Genomic DNA, 13,602 nt, shown 5'->3' with positions numbered 1-13,602 from the left:
GACTCCCTAAAACGCGGTCGTGAAACATCTCGAGCACGACTTTGGTGGGCCATAGAAAATTGAGGATTCAACCAAATTCAAAAATGTTTTCGCGGAATTAGTTTAAACAGTAAGTGGATTCGTTTTAGCGAAAAAAAAATTGGGGGGTTAGGTGCACTTTAAGCCTCGCGGAGCCAAGTTAGAATTTTAATATATCAAAATTGGCCTATTAACAACAAACATAGCATAGTCGGATCAAAATTCCTTTCAGGTGCGTGTTTTTCACAATTCAAAGCACATAATCTTAACGTGGGATGCATTTCTTTTGTTCAAAGCATAATTCTCGTGGCTGTAATGAATTTTAATGTGGGTATATATAAAGAAGTGTAGAATGACACACCCATTTTAGCGTCGGTTGCCGTTGCATTGAAGGCAAGGGCGAAGACATCTTAGTCGCTGTGCTCCCCTCAGGCAAGTCCATGTTTTCTTTATTTATCGCCGTTGAATTGAAGGCAAGGGCGAAGACATCTTAGTCGATGTGCTTCCTTCAGGTAAGTCCACATTTTCTCTAGCTAGTTACGCGTCCTAGCTGTTTCCCTCGTCTTTCAATTTGATCATTTAATGGTATAATAAAACTTTCCTCAATGCTGTGAAAGCTTCGAGGTGCATGTGTTTTTCCTTGACACCGAAGACTGTATTTAGGCGAAGTTGAAAAACCGAATAGCAAACATTTCTCTTGTGAGTAACTGAATGGATTATTTTTAATAAAATGTTTGTTTACAGCTTGATAATCTGCTTGGTTTGCCGTTTGACTTTGTCATTCGCAATTTGTTTCGTCACCTCGGAGCGCTACCATGTACACTCTTTTTAACTGTTATACAAACAGAAAATTCCAACCGCCTTTGCCTTTGCTCTGATACGAAGAGAACAGTTATGTAGTTATATCAGAACCTATAACTAATCTTCAGTTCGTTCCCACTGCAGTGCACCACTTTGTTGGTAGTCGTTTAAAAGTGTTATTCCACATTTTGAGGGAGTTTTGTTAAGTGCAAGGCCGATAGACGTCCGTTAACTGATACTAATACTCAATCAAGTCAGTTTTGCTTGAGTTAACACGCGAAAAACTTAACCATGACTTTCCTGTTTGTTCACAAGAATTGACCAGAGGCAGCAAAGTTGTGTCCAAAGGAATTGAATTGGAGTGACAGGCGTCATTCTCCAATTCAAATCAAGTGTAGCACGACCAGCTATGGACTCCTGGCAAGTTTCATGTTGACGACAACTCCGTTGAAGTTCAGATAAGTGAATGACAGTTGTCGCTAGATTTTATTTAATATAATCCTTTAAAGTTTTGCAGCTAAGTCCAGTTTAGGGGCATTCAGACGTGACATTAGAACCGGTTTGCAATTTAATAAAGAATGTGATCGATTTCAAAATGAGTGCATGTCGCTGGTAATTTTGTATGCCTTGGTGCTGAATGTTTCGTAATTTTAATGGACGAGTCTCGTGTTTGGACGTATTTTTGCTTAAAATTAACCCACAGACAAAAGTGACACGTATTATTTATTTCGTACTATTAAGTTAAAACACTTTTTATTTATCTTACAAATACAGGAAATCGTGTACCGAGTCTAAGATCTTACGATTTGGTGGCACTAAAGTTTTACTGTTTTTTTTTTTTTGTTTTTGTTTTGTTTTTGTTTTGCTTTTTTTTTACATAATCCATTCGTAGAATGCTTCAGTTTATCGTCCTGCGATCGTGTTTTTCTGTTGAAAAAAAGAAGTTTTTGAAATCCATAGCAAGAATCTAAGAACTTCTAACTTATTGACTACACTGGCAAATTCGTTTATTAATTCTAAAAAAAAAATTATCTGAGCTGAAGCTAACTGACGAGCCTATAGGCGTAGTTCAATGAGGAAAATGAGCAAAAAATAGCAAAATTCTCAGCGCAGGAAAAGATTTGCAAGCTCGTTAGGCTAGCTATATTGTTATTTGTTCGCCAACATGAGAGCAATTGGCTTTTGAAACAAAGAGCTGTTTGGTTGTACAAAAATTGAATTCAAAACAATTGACGTCAATGTCTGCAAGCAGTGAATATTGCTCTTTATCTCTGATCCGTTGACAGAAAAACTTATTGCCAGAATGTTGTCATGGAAATCAAACGCAGATGAATCCGATGGATTGACCACACACTTCCCAAGGTTGCCTAGAGGCGGACACCAACTGGCAACAGCGAACCTGGTTGGCCAAAAACCACCTGGCGCCTGTCATGAGCTCAATGAGGAACAACATATCGTACAAAATAGAGATGTAGATGGATTGTGGCTGCCTTGTGTCCCACAGAGAACGAAGATGATTAATTAAAAAAGTAAGTAAATCTCGTTATCAACCTTACAGCAAGTCTTTTATCGTAAATGGCGGCTGTCCTTCATTATCAACTCATTCTTACGCTACCAAGTTGAATAGAAATACATGAAAGATGAAGAGTTGTTCCAAATCGATTGTCTTAATTTGTGACGGCCATTTATTATGGTTCAACTTTCTGACCACAACATGCGAACAAGTTTTTGGAGTGAGCAAGTTATCTGTCCATGAAATAATCATAAGCAAACCTAGGTGATTAAATAACTAAAGTTGCTGCCGTTTGCTCTGCTATCTCCAGGATGACCAAAGATGTGTTAAAGGACAGTTCACGAGTTTCTGGATTTATTCATCAACCTTAATTAATTGAATTTCATCAACGTTAATTGAATTTTGGATGGCAGTGTGCAGAGCTTCACTTCTAGCGTACGATCGATGACTGTTGGAAAAACGTCTCAGCTCAGATAAGTAGATTATGGTTTTCCTATCTTTACACTCCAAGAGTGTCAAAAATCTTGATTCTGATTGTAAAATTGATAGGTTTTCAAGTTTCGTACCATTGCTGCATATAAGCGTACGGTTGTCTTGTTGTCCAGAAAATACCATAATTTATATCAGTACAATACACGTACACTGTGTTATGTTCGATAATAGTTATTATCATGAGACTACCGTTTGTTTGGAAGGACTTTGGGTCGAACTTTTGTTGGCTCAGATCATTTTCGCGTGGGGGGTGGAGTTATTATGTGAAGGAACATCTTGCACTTTTCATTTTACGTTCTTGGAATTAAGCGTCTGAAAACGTTTAGGTGAAGAGGAGAATACCACGACGTAAATAGTCATAAAAAAGATTTTTTAATGATCATTAAATCCAATTTTGATAGCTAGCTTATATTATAACCAAGTTAGAAAGCATTATCCTTGATTCTTAGAAGCGCGAACAATACAACCCATCTTGGATTCCATGGGAATTCTATTTCATTTTTGAAGAAAATGTTAAAATTCGAAAACACATCAAAACACTACTGTTTTCTGAAAAGTTACATAGTTATCAATTGAATCTGACACTGCTGTAAATTTATTAGTTGACAAGGTAGTGTTGATTGAATATTCTTTTTTCTCTGTCTCTCTCGCTCCAGGCGGCTGATATATCACTGTTGACAGAAAGGGTAGCCATCTTGGATCGCAATGTACTGTTGGACTCTGGCACAAGTTGACTATTGGAAACATCAAATCTCAGATAAGTACATTATTTCTACTCTCGTTAACTTTTAACAGTTTCGCCGTAAGAATTATGAAAATCTCAGAAACTGATTAACTAGAAGATATTGTCTTGATGAAGAACCAAATTCTTAGAATTAATATTAACAATATGAGAAAATCAGTAACGAGAATATACATTTTGAGCATGGGATGTACTTAAGAGTTACCACTTAGAAAAACTAAATTCTCAGAGTTAACATTTAAAACAATATGAGAAAACCAGTAATGAGAATATACATTTCGAGCATGGGATATGTTAAAAGTTACCACTCAGTTCGTTATGCTGAAGGTCAACCTGAAACTATCGAATATTATATCTCGTAATTCTTGTTTTTTTCAAGGCATTGATGAAGACCATAACCAAAAGTTGTGGAAATTGAGATAAGAGAAAAAAAAGTATTTTGCTAAATTGAGAACAATGGTGGTTTCTTTACGAGAAAAATTTAAATGAAGAGGAAGGGGTAGTAAATAATTAATACATGGCCGCAGCTTATCAATAAAATCATGTCGTGAATGCTCACTAGTATTCCCATTAAGCCGAGATGAATGATACAACGAACTGTCGTTTTGCATGTATATATCCTTTGCATTTGAGTAGTATTCTCAAGAATATAAAGTGAAGTATCTCAATTGAAAGTTTTTAATCTGCCAGTTCGTCACTTCTCATACATTGCAAACTTCATGTAAGAGTGCTGTTTGTACAGCCGTATAACTCTTGACGGTATCACAATGAGCCAAATTAAAAGTAAGATTGCTCTAAAAAGGACTTCTTCTGTTTTTTTTGTTTGTTTGTTTGTTTGTTTGTTTTTGTCAAGTAAAGAAGGATTTTAAATCTTGAAAAAAATCTTGGAAAGGCACAGCTGGTCAGATAGCCGGACTACAATAGATCGTTTTCACTGTCGTGCAATAGAAAAAAAACAAGGAAATTCGATCTTACTGAAGATAAATAAAGAAGACTCCTCTCCAGGTTTTAGGTCTATGCGCCGTCCCAAACTTCAGTTATTTGCCTAAATGTTTTGCACAAATTTAAAGAACTCAGTATGGTGCCGCCATATTGGTGTACCTCCGTGGTACACCAATTGGCGAATCTTTGTTTACAATATTTGCCCCATAAGTGATACAGTTTCTGATGGAAATTCTGAATGTTGAAAGGGCATAGCACGGTCAACTTTGTCAAGGAATTTGAGCGCGATGTATTGCATAATTTTTGAGCGACGCGGGTTTAAAAACTCAAAATCAGGAGCCATAATCGGGGACGGAGACCGTAAGCGCGCGCCATATCTAGTATTGGGGTTGTCCCCATGATATGGGGCAATAATTCTATTTTTAGAACAAATTGCGCCATCGCCTGCGGCACACGCGCGTACATGCTGCGAGGATTTTTGCAGATGTCGCGCGGGGGAAATGGCTTCCGAAATTCCCGACATTTTTCATGTTCTGGCCCACAACTCAACGCGTTTACGTCTGTTGGAATTTTGCTTAAGTATTTTCGTCGTAAGCTGCTCCAGTTTGAGTGAAGTAAGACAGTGTCGAATTTAGGTATGTTCCGCTTTAAGCTTAGATATATATCGCTGACCAAGTTGTGTTCCGACGGATGCTTCTGTTACATGAGCTATACATTACCCCACTTTAAATTTCACATATGTTGAAGATTGACAGCTTTTCCATTACACAGCAAAAAACTAGCTGGATATATTTAGATATAGCAGAGCTTCAGGACTTCATAGTTTCCTAGCTCCTCTTGCCACTCGCTTGCGAGGAATTTGCCAGTCTATCACGACCGAAAGGTAAAACAAAATTTGCTAGTTTGAGTTTCGCCTGAATTGTAAGCAACGCTTGATGTTTCATCAAGGCCCAATAACTTTACCTCCGTAGATACTGCTCAGTTTTATTCGTGTAAAATCCAGTAAATTCTCTGTTGTCGATGAACGAGAGCGCCCGCCGATGCGTGTTTTGTACAGTCAGTAAACATGACAAATTGTACTTCCGCCGCACTTTCGTGTGAAAGCGTACATCGAACTCGAACAATAACTCTGTAGTTTTTAAATATGTTTAAGATTGATAAGTGTTTGAGAACATATTAAAAGCTAAGCTGAAAATATGCGAATAAGGCAGAAATAATCAGCAAAGTACGAGATGTACGATGACGCTTTCTTTGATCAACTTCGAATAACGATTTCGATTTTGTTGATCGAGTTATCAAAACTCCTTGTCTATTTTCATTTTCGCAGTGTAAAACTTCACTATGCTTATGTTGAAGAAACACACATGATGTTAGTAGCCTTTTTAGCGTTCGTGAAATTTGTTGCAGCATCTCGGCACAAAAGATAACGAAAGAAATCTTTGTCAGGATTTGTTGGCAATTGAAAACACCGACTCGGACTTGAAAGTGCACGAGCTGCACTATGCAAATGAGCTAATTGTACGCGTCAGACTTTCCTTTCAAAAACTTTTGCAAACACACCAAACAATAAGAAACCATCAAAACAGGTTTTGGTTATGATTCACCATTGTCTGAGAAACTCACAAATTAACTCGATACCAGAGTAGAGAGTTTCTTGCTATATTCTTAAGTCAGAACAAACGAAAAAACATACGCGTAAGCTTTCAACTAGCGCGAGCAGATCTTATTATCCATTCTCAGCGGGAGATTGAAGTCTTGTTTTCGACCCTGAAAAGCCCACCTTTTCCGTTAGCTCAGAGCGTAAAACTACATATAAGCGCCCTGGTTCGTATTCCCTGCCTTATTCCCTACCTACGCTGTAAAAAATACGCAAGATAATCCCCAAAGGTGTTTCAACTCCCACCATTTGATCACGCAACGTGACAACATCCACGCAAGAGCCCTCGACATGTGCGTGGATCCGCGCGGATATATGACGTCAGGATGGCGCAATTTGCTCTAAAAATAGAAAAATTGTCCCATATCATAGGTGCGCGCGGATCCCAAGACTTACGGTCTCCGTCCCCGATTATGGCTCCTGCTCAAAATTTAACAAAGAATGTAAATGCTCATTAGGGCGTTTGCCACCCAGAAATTTGGCGGTTTTTTAAGGCCAATTTCTCCTCGAATATTACAGCCAAAGAGCCAAAAGTTTCACCAATTACTAAGTTTCACAAGCTCTTTAAATTGTTGTAGTCAATTCGTGTCTAGCGTGATACCTTCTCCGTGCATAGTAGTATGTCAATGAGGAAAAATGTAAAAAATGACCTCAGCAAAGATTCGCCAATATGGCAGCCGGAAAATAGTGTGACAATCTGGATCTTCTTGGTTATCTAGGCCATTGATTGACTATTCTGCACAAACCAACATATTAACACTTAACTGCTACTTTTATTTCACGAAGGGCTAAAAATCATGAGATAAGTATATATTTTTCGACAAACGCGATGTTCCGCACTGCCATAACTCTAAAATTCAAAATGCACTTGTTACCAAACGAAGGACACCATTGTGCTGAAATGCTGTCAAGATGTATAATTTTCGCACCTCTTATGCCTGATGAGGATAGAAACTCTGGTGGTTCTTTACGTTTGGATTTAAACGCTTGATGACGTCACATGAAAACGTTCTACTGAATTGAGCATAGAATAATTAAAGTTGCCTTATTCAGATCTAATCATTAATTAGTTCTACAATAATAATTAAGACAAAATCCGAGAGGACATCGAGCAATTTCAGTTTTTATTGGACAAAAAGCTCCATCCAGAGTAATTCTAAGTATCTTGCAGTCCTTTCTGCATTTTCTAAAAGGTTACGATATAAATAGTTGCTTGAAATAACACCGCAAACCATTTCCCATGGAAATGTGGGAAAATAAGTTTCAAAGTTTAGAGAAATTGTGCAAGCAAAGGTAAACCTTCATCGTCAGTTTCATTTCACCAGTAATTTCAAGTATTTCATATGAACTTCAAAATCTGTTTCAGTCGACATTTGGTGTCGTTAGAAATAATTTCCTTTGAAAAGATGTTTAGAACAGTCGCACAGCCGTTTGCAATACGATGTGAATAATCTCGGTACAAAGTTTTTTTCCACTTGTTACTCAAACGTCTTGTAGATTCCTTCTTAATTGCTCGGAGGAAGATTATTGAATGAACTTGGTGAGCAATTGTAAAAGGAGACCATGAAACAACTTTCATACCGTTACTGGAATTTGTTAACACAGGATTTGGCAATATGACTTCTACCAGTACCAGAGTATACAAGCTTATTGAAGTGCCTTTGCAATTAATTTTCAACTTGTTTTTTTACTTGCATAATGTTTACATTAATGGAGCCCTGAGTAGTTTCTTTTTTCATCACGGCATGCTTATGGAAGCACGTAAGGATACTTTTTTGAATATTTTAACCGACCCACCCCTCCAAAAGAATGAAAAACGGCCAAAATATATAGGGACTTTCAGAATATATTTAGGTGATTTCAGAATATATTTAGGTGATTTCAGAATATATTTGCACATTGACCATTCAAAATCTGTGCAATGTCTTCTTTGGAGGGTTAAATCTTTCACGGACTCGTAGATAGATCAGAAAGAGAAAATGTTTTTAAAAAAAAATTGCTATGAATTAATTTAGGTCTATGGGTTAAATTTCACGGAGAAAACGTTTTTTCGCAATTTGCGATGAGTTCTCTTTCATCAAATTTTCTCTCATCAAATGTTCGTGATACCATGTTAACCGAAAACTGAAGTTCATTTAAAAATTTAACAAAGCAAAATTGTACTTATTAGAGTGTTTCATGTGAAAAAACGTTTTGAATGACATTCCAATGGGGGAAAGGAGCATTGTTGACTGGCCGTATTATCTATTGGACGAAACTTTGTGCTAAAATATTCAGAAAATACAAATGTTAAAGAAGACTAATGAATTATTATAACTGATCATAAAACGTAAATTGAAACTGTGTTAACACAACAATATTAAAGACATGATACAAGGTCAGCTAGACTTCGAACTGGAAATCCTTGAAAAAAAACGCGGATGATATAATTAATAAATGGAATTTCTGTCGCTTATTTAAATCGACTTGAAAGATTCTACTTCTTGACTGGTTTTAAACTCACTACTTTGTTTTCAATTTCATTGGAAACTGCATGCGAAAACCTCTGTTTTTTATACATGAAAGAATGAATTTTGAGTTGTGGATAAGAAATGAAATAGTTAGCTTAAGCAACGACGATACCTACGCCAGGGACGACTCCTAGAAAGAAAAATGATATTTCTAATCTCCTAACAATCTGGATATCTGCTCCGTACCCCAATCAGTACTTAAAACTTGCTCAAACTAAATATGTAATGCCAGCGATCCATTCCAAAAAGAAATACAAAAAATTTGCCATCCCGACCTACGTTCTTCAAAATGCACAGAACCTGTTCATGTCACATTACGGCTACAAAATGCACAAAGACTTAAAACGCACGCGCACAGCCATTGTTCTACTCAATAAACTTTTTGCTTGGTGACGTTTTCGTTGCTGTTTTATGTTTTTTTTTTCTTCATTTGGGATTTTTTATTTCCACAATTACATCAATTACAATCCTTTTTTTAACAATTAATTTACAGAAGAACGAATAAAGTTTGGTTTACAGAAGTTAACAATGACACCATATTGAATTAAGAAAAAAGATTTTGTCAATTCTTATCTTCATACTTATTTAACTTAACGATTTTCCTTAATGATAGCGTTGTCTACTATAATTATTAGTTAAAATTGCTTCCTCAAAGATCTTCTATTATTCTTTAAACAATTTAGTTTTATTCGATTTGAAATGTGTTTTTCAGTTTCATATTTAATTACCTAAATTCTTATGAAGTGGCTCAAGGAAGGTAATGTTTCTCTACATCGACAAGTCCACAAGAGAGATTTTCCTAAAATTACTATCTAATTAAATAGATCCATCTCCTCCTCAAAAGACCCAACAATAACATTGCAATATGTAAGCGAGAGGCTTCTGCAACTCTTGATTGTGCTCAAAACCTTTTTCATTAACCTCATGCCAAAAAGAATATGAAAAAGAACAACCGAACAAAATATGGGATATTGTTTCCGTTTGCTGATTACAGATGCAGTTGGGATTAGAAACGTATCCTATTTTACACAGGCGGTCATTAGTAAACAGAGCAGAATTCAACACTTTGTACCGAAAGGAGCGTAGATACGGTTCATTAGCAGCCCTCACTGGCAGAAGAAATGCCTCTGAAACTTGCTTGTCATCAAGGCTAAATTATTTCTTTAGCTTGACCCATTTACTTGGTTTTCCAATTTTTGTATTATAGGAAAACAATAGTCAAAGTCACATTATCGTTTGCCTTTACTGTGCTACGCAATGTTAGAAGATTGGAAAAAAAATAAGCAATCATTATCAACACAATATTAAGATTAATAAATTTCTACGTGACTGAGACTGCCCTTCCGTCCAAAAAATTTTCGTTGCCGTTGCCGTCGTGGTTTGCTTGAGCTCCTTAATGTCCGGAAAGTTAGAACACACGGGTAACTGGGAGCGTAAGGCGGTGTTTCGTAAGACATTTCCGTAAATTCAAATTTATAATCATATTACCTTTGTGGGATAACTGCTTGCAAATGATTTGTTTCTCCGCCTCTTTTAGCGTAATTCCGAGAGTAGTTAACGCAATTTTCCTGTGTTTATTTTTCTTTGGTGACATCAGACAATAAGTGTTTCTGATATTCGTGAGTGGATAATTTCCAGCTAGAACTGATACGAAAAGTAAGTGTTCCATGAGTGGTGAATTCAATGTTTGGGCGTTAACAGGGTCTGAAGACAGATGTCAGCGAGGCATCAATTCTAAACCAAACCCGGTTGTTCACTGCATCACATGACTAAAAAAATGTATTATGGTTATGTTTGACAAAGGGAAATTGTGACAGGCGAGAGAGTTTACAAAACTGTTTGGCTATGTATATACCAGCCCAAAGGGAAATAAATAGACGGCTTTCTTGTCAATTTCAAATTAAAAACTGACTCTTCGTATATCACTTGCACAAAAAAGTGACTTGACTCAGCTCGAAAGCTCATTTCAAGGGCACCGCTTTAAATATTGCAAATGAGCCAACGGATAATAAAGTTATAAAATTGACAGTGGATCAGCAATTAAATCTCTTGACTGAATTAAGACATTGCCAACGAGTCAGGTGATTAGAATAAATAGTAAATCAACTATGACATATTGTCTTGATGTCAAAATTTACAATATTTATTGCCAAATTTTCATCTTTCGCATACAAAAATCTACGAGAAAGAATGTAGCAACTAAGTATTGAATGTTTCATACTTTTAAGTGGAAACAATATCAAACGTAAGATCTATTTTGCCAAATCGCTCGCATTGTGGGCTGAAATAGCGCCACAAAACACCAGCAACAGATTGTTTTCAGTCGTGTGTCGTGACGAAAGCTGACTCTATGCATTGTTAAAGAGGAGGCTAGGTAGAAGAAATGTACAATTTACCATCTCTTTGTGGCGTTCTTATTGGAAAAGGTCAGAGAAAAGAATTGGATTTACGTGTTTGAAAACTTTGTTTAAGTTCAATCTTGACACCAAAATTGCAGTACATATTCAAGAAGGGAAATCGATGCCCCCAGAATAACCATTACGTTTGATTTAGGAATTCTGGCTTTATAAATTACCCACAGACAGGTTGTAAGAACTGTTCCTGTGGCATATTGTGTAGATTTCATCTCGATACAGTCGCATTAAAGAGCATTAAATGAAGCGGCGGCAATTTGTGGCAGCTCGACTTAGCATGTTTTCTTAAAAAACTAAATCAGTGACGACTAAGATGTTCAACGACAAAATAGGAAAAAAATTCCAAAGTAATACCAGGAGTGCGAATTTAATTCCTTACATGGTACAGTCACATGAAAAATGATAAGGAAAAACAGTACTTTTGTTTTAAGCGTCCTGTACAAAAAAGGTTAAGGTTGTGAAGTTCTTAACCAGTGATTTGTAGAAGAAAAAGTGAGAAACTTGCTGAACTGTAATTCAGAGGTGGATTGTTTATAAATTCAAGAGAAAGATATCTTTGCCATTTCGGTGCAAACGAAGATGTGATTTTCCAGCATACGCTCCGCTCCAGTTTTCACGTATTGTTCCTAGAAAGCGGTAACAAATTCAAGTTAAAAAGTCGTTCATCACTGAAACGTGTTATGTCGATTATAGAAATGGACTCTATTATTTCTAAGAAATAGTGATCAACAGCTCATTTCTCCTTTCACCAGATGATGAGAATTTCAATTAAAAAATAAGATGGTCAATACGCAGACACGTGAGTTAAGTTATAATTATCCATTTCCAACGTTCAATAGTGCTGCCCACTTTGTTGCAAAAGTAAACAAGAAGTAAAGTTATATTATTCCATGATGATGATTAGTTTTCGATTTTCCATTATTTTATTGTAACCAGAAATAATTTGGCAACACTCTGTTAGAAATGCTGCGGGATAGCTTAAGGCATTTTAAAATTATTCAGTACCTTTAAGATTCCTGGAAGGAATATAGCCTAGAGTAATAAAATATTTCTGTTTGTCGTGAACGGATATTAAATTTTCCAGTTAGTACCGATAAAAAGTGGTAACTCCATACATGTTTGGAGCGTTTCTAGCTACGGTCTTGAGAGAGGTGTCGGCAAGGCATCAAATTCCCCAACAAACCCGTTCTCTGTATAAAATGACTTACTATACACGACAAGTTCAGTGAGAAAATAAAAGCACTCTGTTTAACATTTCCGACAGTGGGAAACTGGCAAGCGAGATAGTTTACAAATCTGATTTTGCCATCAGTCTCCAAAACGAAATAGAGCTTTTCGTCTACCAATTTTGAGTTTAAAATATGTTTCTTCACACTTCAGTTACAGAAATAAACAGTAATTTGAGGCTCACTTAAAGAATGGCTTGATTTAGCTCGAAAGATCATTTCATGGGCACTTTATAAAATAGTAAATGAGTCGAGTCAAATGCTTTGTCTTACGGATAAAAAGGGTTTAAAATTGACAGGGGAAGAGCAACGTGTTCGTCACGTATAAAATAGCGGCAGGGTAGAACTGAATGAACTTTTCAATTCTCAAGAACTAGAAATCAACATACAATTTCTCCTAGCTGTTTTTAAGGTAGCTGAAGTAGATCTTCAGTTCTTATTCATTTTAGCAGAACACGTTGTTAACTTGACTTTCTATAGAATGATAATAGAATCCTGGTTAACGGATTTTGTGATAAAGAAGAACCCAAATATTGATGGCATCCTATCAAACCCAAACGATACGAATAGCTTGTGTATATGAAAAGAAATTAAAGAAAGAAAAAACTTGACATAGAGATTTGAAATTTTTGCGCTCATTCTTGTTAAACCAGTACAGTTGGCAAATTAGCATATAACGTCTCAGTGCACGTATTTTCAATTGTCTAGATAGCACTTACACTTGCCTTCTGACTGATCAATAATGATAATTCTTGTCAACAGGATCACAGATATTAGACGGATCCGTTAAGAAAATGGACTGCAGCACTTATCAATATTACATTCAACCACCTTAAAATAGTGTTAAAAAAGGAGGTCAGCAAGTCTTCGAAAAGAGTTAAACATTACTGACTTTTTGAAAGCTATTTCATCACTAAACAAGACTTGCAAGGTAGCTTTCATCAGCATTTTCTTCTCTGAAACAATGTGAATCAAAGTATAATACTTAAGTGAAATTTCGCAAAGCCTTTCCTGGTGTTAAGAAGGTGTAAGGGCTAATTAAAGGACTCACAAAAAAGAGCTCTTGAAACCTTCTACAACATTAGATCATTAAATAACGAAAACAAGATATATAAACAAGCCGCAAACTAAGTTTCCGGCCAAATCTTGTGTCCTTGTCCATTACTTTAAAACTTAAACGGTGTGTTAATAAATAAAGATCTAACCTCCCCCCCCCCCCCCCCCCAATGATCGCAACATGTCAATCCAACATATCATAACATTTTGTGCGTAACATGTTGCACGCGC

The 13,602-nt window shown here is 36.3% G+C and overlaps 1 long non-coding RNA gene across 1 annotated transcript; it reads left to right on the top strand.

Moving 5' to 3' along the window:
• Nucleotides 1-2,765: 2,765 nt before the first annotated feature.
• Nucleotides 2,766-13,459, top strand: LOC149112639 (uncharacterized). The gene is made up of 2 exons (XR_016207539.1): nt 2,766-3,585; nt 13,078-13,459. It is a non-coding gene; the product is annotated as an uncharacterized LOC149112639 (long non-coding RNA).
• The last annotated feature ends 143 nt before the right edge of the window (nt 13,460-13,602 follow it).

Source organism: Orbicella faveolata, unplaced genomic scaffold, assembly GCF_042242905.1.
Source record: "Orbicella faveolata isolate gen_17 unplaced genomic scaffold, um_ofav_v1 contig_2, whole genome shotgun sequence".
In the NCBI taxonomy this organism is placed as follows: domain Eukaryota; kingdom Metazoa; phylum Cnidaria; class Anthozoa; order Scleractinia; family Merulinidae; genus Orbicella; species Orbicella faveolata.
This window is presented reverse-complemented; position numbering and strand designations above follow the sequence as displayed.